The sequence below is a fragment of the Hyla sarda genome, chromosome 3 (genome assembly GCF_029499605.1).
Source record: "Hyla sarda isolate aHylSar1 chromosome 3, aHylSar1.hap1, whole genome shotgun sequence".
Lineage (NCBI taxonomy): Eukaryota > Metazoa > Chordata > Amphibia > Anura > Hylidae > Hyla > Hyla sarda.
In genome coordinates this window covers 264,666,357-264,674,648 of record NC_079191.1, presented here as the reverse complement: position 1 = coordinate 264,674,648, position 8,292 = coordinate 264,666,357, and the positions used below count along the sequence as shown (strand labels likewise).

General features: G+C 42.6%; 1 pseudogene; it reads left to right on the top strand.

The window, feature by feature from the left end:
* Positions 1-263: 263 nt before the first annotated feature.
* LOC130363482 (U2 spliceosomal RNA) lies at positions 264-572 on the top strand (annotated as a pseudogene).
* Positions 573-8,292: the final 7,720 nt, after the last annotated feature.

Genomic DNA, 8,292 nt, shown 5'->3' with positions numbered 1-8,292 from the left:
GGACAGCTAGGGAGGCCGCTACAGGCAAAAAAAGGCGTTCGTATGCAGATCAGAAACACAGTCTGTCTGCAAGGAGGAGGAGTGAGGGTTCCTGCAAAAGCCAGGGTATGTATGCATTGTATGCTCCACTGGAGTGGAATATCCGCCTGTTTGGTTAAATCAATAGTGTGTTTTTGGGTTGTGTTGTATGGATGCCTTTCTTCCCACAAAGGATTGTCAATGTATTGACTGGAGGCAGCGTTTGGTCTACCCCTTTTCAGGTTATCGCTTCTCTGCCTTTTGGTTAAGATCAAATGTAGTATTAGACCACCAAGGCAGAACTGAGAACCAGAGGTCAGATCCAGAGGGAATAGGTGTCTTATGGGCTAGCCGAAATCCCCTGGTGGCAGACCCTGAATCTACATGTTCCCTCCGGATCTGACCTTAAGGTCCAAGCAGAGTTTAATATGTGATATGTCCTCTATCTAAGGACCATATATTAAATGGATTTTTGAAAACAATTTTGAAGCTTGCTTCCGTTGCCCTATGCATTAACACGATATGGCAGTGTCTTTGGGTACAGTGCACCACCCATTTCCAGTGATCGATAAAAAGATTAAAGAATTCTCTGCTGTCTAATCGCCCACAACCCAGGCCTACAGCTGATATCTACCACTAGATGGGCACTGTATGGGGAGCGATTTGTTAACAATATGGTGATATGTGGTCTTGGTGTGCTGGAAAAAAGTCAATGTCTCCGGATTGTTATAAGAGGAGTGGCTGATATCAGTCACATTTGATGTCTATAATATCATGGCAGCTTTGTGGATCTGACTGTGTGGTGTCTGGTGAGGGTAATGTGCAAATTAACCTTTTCGTGATGCCAGGGCACAATTAGCCTATACACTGTCCGAGGTTGAGCCAGCTTCTCCTGGGCCAGGCATGAAGCAGGATAGATGGTAAAATCCGTTACAGCTCAGATTGGTAAAAAGGGAGGTGCAGGGTAAACCTTTTGAAGCCTATACTTGCTGGGACTTGTGGATGTTTGGATTGTGCTGTATATGTCTGACTTGCCCTATGGCAACCCACGTGACTCTGGTGCTGCAGAATGACTGACTTGAATGACTGTCTTGAATCACTGACTTGAATGCCCGGGACTTAGTGCTTACCGCTAGGCTTTGACGTTTACCTAGGCACAGGTAATATGCTTTAGAAGATGTGTGGTTGCAGGATTAGACTTGTAGTTTGAAGCCTCCTCAGAACACCTCAAACTCTCTCTTCAGACTTCTTCCAGGCTGTACCTCAGCTTATACTGTCTCTCTACTTTCCTCTACTCTACCATGACCTCTGGACTCCTACCACCCTATATATGGAGCAGATTTGGGGAATTCCTATTGGTCACCTGATTCACTCTGCACACTCCCTGACAACAGGTTTAAGGCAACAGTAACACATAAAATTCCAGAACAATAATCATAGCATAACATTAATATATTTGTCCTGAGTAGTGTGGGCCCAAGACGGACACTTAAGGCAACAGCTTTCACACAAGAGATGCAGAATACTATATTCTGTACTGGGTCACCACAACACCTGAGGTCTCTGAATTTTTTCTAATAGGGGCAGACTGAGAGGTCGGGTACTTCAGACATTTTTTCAAAATGTAGGAATGGGGCATTTGCAGGGGTTAAGGTGGAAACAAGGGGCCCTGAGTGTTAACATCATGCCCCTGGGGTCACATGTTCAAATGACGAGGCAGCAAAGCACAATATTAGAATACAAGAGGTGGGCTCTAGTGTTCATGCCGCTGGTGCATTCAGTGGTCTGTTCTGTGAGGGGAAGATGCAGCGTTCAGCTGTCCAGCATCAATCCAGTGTGATAGCCTGGGGGGTGTAGGATATGGAGCGTGTAGCTGTGCAGGGTGCTTGTTAACCCTTGCTATTCGTGAAACCAGGGTGAGGGTTCCTCAGTAACGCTTTTCCTACCGCCACCCTTCCCAAGAGCGATAGGGAGGTAGATAAGAAGAATAGATTGTCCACAACCGGAGAGTTTCCGAAACAGCAATAACGTTCACTGAAGATTTTCTGCAAGCTTCAATAATACAACAGTCTCTGAGTATAATAACAGCTATTCTTGGCGATTGACAAAGGTTGGGACTTTAGCATTAAAGGGGTACTCCGGTGAAAACCTTTTTTCTTTTAAATAAACTGGTGGCAGAAAGTTAAACATATTTGTAAATTACTTCTATTAAAAAATCTTAATCCTTCCAGTACTTATTAGCTGCTGAATGCTACAAAGGAAATTCCTTTCTTTTTGGAAAACTGATGACATCACGAGCACAGTGCTCTCTGCTGACATCTCTGTCCATTTTAGCAACCATGCATAGCAGATGTATCCTAAGGGCAGCATGGTGGCTCAGTGGTTAACACTTCTGCCTTGCAGTGCTGAGGACTGGGGTTCAAATCCCACTAAGGACAACAATAAATAAAGCGTTGTTATTATTATAATAACGTCAGCAGAGAGAACTGTGCTTGTGATGTCATCAGAGAGCATTCCAAAAAGAAAAGAATTTCCTCTGTAGTATTCAGCAGCTAATAAGTACAGGAAGGATTACGATTTTTTTAATAGAAGTAATTTACAAATATGTTTAACTTTCTGCCACCAGTTAATTTAAAAGAAAAAAGGTTTTCACCGGAGTACCCCTTTAAGAGTCTTTTTAATATATTGCGTCGCTCCACTGGATTTAGGGGTTAATTGCGGTCCAGTAGTCATACTAGCATTTGCAGGATTTAGATTTGAACTCACGGTTTTGGTTCCGCTGAGGCCAGAGGTTTTGAGGCCTAGCGTGTCTTTTAAAATTGCGTAGCACATCCTGTTAGTCCGGCATCCACGAGAGCAGCAACCCAAGAGAGGGGCAGGGGCTGGACTAACGCTAATTGGTCCATACTGATGTCAATCACCATTAAAGAGATTTGTGGGTAACACGTGACCCAAGGACCTCCTAAGGTCCTACAACATACCATAGAGGTTACTAGCATGGTCACATGACCGAAGGTCCTGCGACGATGAACAAGGTAAGTACTATACATTAATATAGAATATATAATTACTAAATATATACATTTGTTATCACTAAAGATAGACTTTAGGAGAGGCGACTAGGGGCTGTCCCACCTGAGGAACCCTACCTGAACGTAGTTACTCTGACTTTGGGGACCTCTACACTAGGTATGGTATGCAATACGGTACCGGGACACCACACCAGCATCACTGGGAGCTTCAGTTGGGACACTATTGAATGTGCAAACTTCAAGTTGCAGTTAGACTTTAGGTCTTGGGAAAAACAAAAGTCCAGCATTCCAAGTGTAGGACAAATATAAAATATTAACCTTTAATCCATGTCCTTTAAAAGTATTCAAACAAACCATACATTAATGTATACTTGAGAGCGTTACCTTTGGCTAAATCAGCCAATGCCAGGCATATCTCCTCCTAAATGGAGCACTGTTCTTAGACAGCTGAGGAAAGGAATTACCAGCTACATACACATCCATATTGGAGGGGTCATAAACAGCTTAGGAAGCGAATAAATCAGTAAAGAATACAAGAAAACTGTCCACAATATTTGTCCTATGAATCTCGAACAAGCAAAATAGCAGGGGAGTAGAGTACATAGAATAAAACAGTGAAGGATGTGAGGCAGGAGACAGAAAGGGGAGAGATAGGAAGAGGCAGAGCAGACTGGGAAAAGAAAATAGGAGGAGTAAATTAGGGAAATAAAAAGGTATACAAAGACAGGTAGTTGATTATGAAAAGCGCTATACATAGACCCACACAGATGTATAGGAAAAGGAACACCTGAGTATACGCATAATGCAATATTTACTGTAACCTACAAACGTTACACGGTTCTCATAGCAGCCAATGCGGACCATAGTCCCGCAATAACTGGTAAGTCCAGTAGATGGCAGCAGAGGGTTACAAATAAAAAGTTCCAGTCCCTTCAGTCAGAAAAATAACTGCAAGAAAAAGGTTAAACAGACACAAACATGTGCACTTCAGGGAACCATTCTTCAGGTCAGGATGTGGGGCAAGAAAAAAGAGCATAGTCACGCAATAAACAGAGGTGTCTCACTGTAGGCATTATGAAACCATATATAGTCAGGGACAGAGAAAGTTAGGCATAACCAGAGGGTGCTCAGTCCAAGGCCAACAATGGAGAAAGGGCCTAACAGTGCAGATATGGAATGACCACAGTAGCATTAAATGAACAATGTCCATGCAGCCGGCTCACCCATTCTTCAGCCTCCTGCGGAGGAGAGAGTGTTCCCCAACCACCACTCTAAGACAAGAAGGATAGGACACAGAATAAGGAACATTTAATTCCTTCAGACAGCATTTCACAGCAGTATAGGTGGCTCCCTTCTATTGGAGGGCAGCAGAAAAAGCTATAAAAATGGAGTCAGAGGCGACAATGAATGTGAGCTCTAGCAGACATCTAGCCAGGTGCAGGACCAGGTACCAGTCGTTGCAGTTAAGAAACCGGGTTAGCAATGGGCACAGTGAGGCCCTAGGAAGAAGAGGGTGCATCCACACCTGGAAAGAGGTTGGTCAGCCATTGTTTAACAAAGCCACTAGGATCCCTGCCTTCAACTTTCTCAGGCAGACCAATAATGTGCACGTTGTTCCTGTGTAGGTGATTTTCAAGGTCATCAGTTTTGTCCTTCCAAACCTCAGCATCCTGCTCCAGCACCCACAGGGCCATAGTTTTGTCCTTCCAAACCTCAGCAACCTGCTCCAGCACCCACAGGGCCACAGAAAAGGGCACCACACAATCCTCCAGAGTGGACACCCTGTCCTCAGTATAGTGGACACGGTCCCTCAAATTCTCGAAATCCTGGCGCACTTTCACCTCCTCCAGCTTTCCAGATAAAGTAGAATTGCAGGCTTGGACAGCCATTAGAAATTTCTCAGACACAGTTTGGAGAATTATTTCCACCTTCTGCACAGCAGCAGTCTTAGAGCATGCTCCTACCTCACCTCCACTTGTGTGTTGGGGCGGGCAAATCCTTTCAATTTGTCACCAGCGGACTGAGCTTTTTGGCCCCCTGGTTTCTCTCTGAGCCATCTGAGGGTTGTAACAGCGTCTGTGAATAAAAACTTTTTGCTCCAAAATGTATATGTTTATGTTTTTTCAAATGTTTTGTGCCATGTGCTGGACAGGCAGATGACACTGAATATTCTAAGAATACAACATTAAATAAAACAATGGAAATGAATCTAACAATAAAATGTACAAAATAGCACAGGTCCAGGTTAAAATGTATACTACAATTTTATATACATATAAGGTCCCTTAAAAGACAACAGCAATTAAAATGTAAACATGAAAGGTCAGAGTCCAAATTAATTAAAGTAATTAGGAGCTGAGCTGCAGTTACATTGAGTCACCACTATACAATGAATGGCGCAGGGCTTCTGATCGGCCAGGGTGCTGGATGTTGGCACACTACTGAAAGGTGATTAATTGGCCATTCATTATATAAACCCCTTTAACCTAATAACTTCTTCAATAACATACATTTACTGGTAAGATATACTTTCTTACATTGTTTACCCAAATACCAAAAAACACTGTTCCACTATACAAGTGTCTGGATTAAGTTAATGACCAAATCAGTTAACTAAAGCAAACTGTATTAATTGGATGTCGTTGAGGGCAGAGATACTTAACCCGCAGCCAGGTTTGGCCATAGACATGAGTGTAGGGGGCATGGCGTGACGCCATGAACAAGGAGGCTCCAAGCTTCCGTGTTCTGAACACTGTGGTGCTCCCCCGGATATCTTGGTGGGTCCCAGTGGCTGGACCCACTGAGATCAGACATGTTATCCCCTATCCTTTGGAGTGGGGTTAGGGAAATGTATCCCCTATCCTAAGGATAGGTGATAAGTTTCTGATCGCAGGGGGCCTGACTTCCAGCGATCCCCCATACGCAGCATCGGCTCTCCTCCACCACCGTGTGAAGCAATGGCTGACACGCCTCCTCTATGTATCTCTATGGGAGAGCTGGAGATACTCGACTACAACACTCTGGCTCTCCCATAGAGATACATGGAGGGGGCATGTGTGTAAATAACAAGTAGTATAATAATTAGTAATCTTAGTTTAAACTTTTTCAATTTCACAAGGGGAAATGTTGCTTAGGTTCTTCCTAACACTTCCTTGTGTTCTTCTCATTCTTCCCTTTATCCTCCACTGAGTTACTACCTTAACCCCCTCACCCAACCCCCGAGTATATGCTTGTTTGAAACTCTATGCTTATGTACACATATTTAATAAAAAATTAAAAAATCTGTTTAACCCCTTCAGGACGGAGCCCATTTTGGCCTTAAGGACCGGAGCGTTTTTTGCACATCTGACCACTGTCACTTTAAACATTAATAACTCTGGGATGCTTTTAGTTATCATTCTGATTCCGAGATTGTTTTTTCGTGACATATTCTACTTTAACATAGTGGTAAATTTTTGTCGATACTTGCATCCTTTCTTGGTGAAAAATCCGTAAATTTGATGAAAAATTTGAAAATTTTGAATTTTTCTAACTTTGAAGCTCTCTGCTTGTAAGGAAAATGGATATTACGAATACATTTTTTTTGGTTCACATATACAATATGTCTACTTTATGTTTGCATCATAAAATTGATGAGTTTTTACTTTTGGAAGACACCAGAGGGCTTCAACGGTCAGCAGCAATTTTCCGATTTTTCACAAAATTTTCAAACTCAGTATTTTTCAGGGACCAGTTCAGGTTTGAAGTGGATTTGAAGGGTCTTCATATTAGAAATACCCCAGAAATGACCCCATTATAAAAACTACACCCCCCAAAGTATTCAAAATGACATTCAGTAAGTGTTTTAACCCTTTAGGTGTTTCACACGAATAGCAGCAAAGTGAAGGAGAAATTTCACAATCTTCATATTTTACACTCACATGTTCTTGTAAACCCAATTTTTGAATTTTTACAAGGGGTAAAAGGACAAAATTTTTACTTGTATTTATAGCCCAATTTCTCTCGAGTAAGCACATACCCCATATGTCTATGTAAAGTGTTCGGCGGGCGCAGTAGAGGGCTCAGAAGGGAAGGAGCGACAAGGGGATTTTGGAGAGTACGTTTTTCTGAAATGGTTTTTGGAGGGGCATGTCACCTTTAGGAAGCCCTTATGGTGCCAGAACAGCAAAAAAAAAAAACACATGGCATACCATTTTGGAAACTAGACCCCTTGGGGAATGTAACATGGGATAAAGTGAACCTTAATACCCCACAGGTGTTTCACGACTTTTGCAAATGTAAAAAAAATAAATAATAATTTTTACCTAAAATGCTTGTTTTCCCAAAATTTTTTAAATTTTAAAAAGGGCAATAGCAGAAAATACCCCTAAAAATTTGAAGCCCAATTTCTTCTGATTCAGAAAACACCCCATATGGGGGTGAAAAGTGCTCTGCTGGCGCACTACAGGTCTCGGAAGAGAAGGAGTCACATTTGGCTTTTTGAAAGCAAATTTTGCTCTGGGGGCATACCGCATTTAGGAAGCTCCTATGGTGCCAGGACAGCAAAAAAAAAACCCACATGGCATATCATTTTGGAAACTAGACCCCTCAGGGAACGTAACAAGGGGTTAAGTGAACCTTTATACCCCACAGGTGTTTCACGACTTTTGCATATGTAAAAAAAATAATTTTTTTTTTACCTAAAATGCTTGTTTTCCCAAAAATTTTACATTTTTAAAAAAGGTAAAAGCAGAAAATACCCCCCAAAATTTGTAATACAATTTCTCCCGAGTACGGCGATACCCCATATGTGGCCTTAAACTGTTGCCTTGAAATACGACAGGGCTCCAAAGTGAGAGCGCCATGCGCATTTGAGGCCTAAATTAGGGACTTGCATAGGGGTGGACATAGGGGAATTCTACGCCAGTGATTCCCAAACAGGGTGCCTCCAGCTGTTGCAAAACTCCCAGCATGCCTGGACAGTCAACGGCTGTCCGACAATACTGGGAGTTGTTTTGCAACAGCGGGAGGCTCCGTTCTGGAAACAGTGGCGTACCAGACGTTTTTCATTTTTATTGGGGAGGGGGGCTGTGTAGGGGTATGTTTATACGTAGTGTTTTTTACTTTTTATTTTATTTTTTGTGTTAGTGTAGTGTAGTGTTTTTAGGGTACAGTCGCCTGGGCGGGGGTTCACAGTAGTTTCTCGCTGGCAGTTTGAGCTGCAGCAGAAAGTTTGCGGCAGCTCAAACTTGCAGCCAGATAC